We start from the raw sequence: 1,001 nt of genomic DNA, 5'->3' as shown, positions 1-1,001 counted from the left end.
GCTTGGAGGAGGGTCATAGGGGGAGGAGCCAGTGCACACCACCTGATCCTAAAGCTTTACTTTTTGTGCCCTGTCTCCTGCGGAGCCGCTATTCCCCATGGTCCTTTCAGGAACCCCAGCATCCACTACGGACTCCGAGAAATAGAATTATCGGTAAGTAAATTCTTATTTTTTTTTTAAAAAGGGGGGGTTGGGTGTGGGGGTAGGGGGGGGGGGATGGGGGGTTATTCATATTAAAGGTGACAGAGGCAAGTGTGGGTTAAATTACTAAAAAAAAGGTGTGTGTGGAGTGCAAAGTTTCTCGTAGTTACCGGTGTTGTTTTTAAGGTGTGCATATTCAGTTGGTATTGAACTGACATCATTTATTTGACATTACAGTACCCAATCTTCCCAGGTAGTCCCCTTCCCTGGTACTGATCAGGCCCAATCACTGCTTAGCTTCCAAGATCGGACGAGATTGGGCGTACCAGTGTGGTTTGACTGTATGCGAAAAAAGACATTATACTACCACGTGATTTATTGCTTTATTTTTAGAATATTTGGTGAGCCGTATTTAGATCGTGAAAGTGAAGAAAGTATAAAAGGGGAAAAAAAAGGGGGGAGAAACAAAGAAGTATTTCCGGGATACTGCACCTCATAAGAACGGTGCAATCTCGTATCCCTCATTCAGGCCAGCTGGATGTAGAGTCTGCAACTGGAAAATCCAGTACATTTCCCGTCTCGACAGTTTGTTCCCAAGGTCTCCTCCTCTCTCGCCCAGGCAAACGTGTTCGATTGCCTTAAAAGTAAGGTCCTCTGGGTCGGAGTTATGTTTACATGCGAAATGTCGAGAGACTGCATGGCTGACCACCTTATTCTTTATATTTCTTATATGTTCTTGGATCCGGATTTTAAGGGGTCTTTTTGTCTTTCCTATATACTTCATTTTGCAGGTTCACTCCAAGAGGTAAATCACAGATGATGTGTTACAGTTCATAAAGTCCTTTATAGTGTATTCATTC

General features: G+C 43.8%; 1 pseudogene; it reads right to left on the bottom strand.

The window, feature by feature from the left end:
* Positions 1-369: 369 nt before the first annotated feature.
* On the bottom strand, positions 370-488 carry LOC134946240 (5S ribosomal RNA; annotated as a pseudogene).
* Between the last annotated feature and the right edge of the window lie 513 nt (positions 489-1,001).

The sequence above is a fragment of the Pseudophryne corroboree genome, chromosome 7 (genome assembly GCF_028390025.1).
Source record: "Pseudophryne corroboree isolate aPseCor3 chromosome 7, aPseCor3.hap2, whole genome shotgun sequence".
Classification (NCBI taxonomy): Eukaryota; Metazoa; Chordata; class Amphibia; order Anura; family Myobatrachidae; genus Pseudophryne; species Pseudophryne corroboree.
This window is presented reverse-complemented; position numbering and strand designations above follow the sequence as displayed.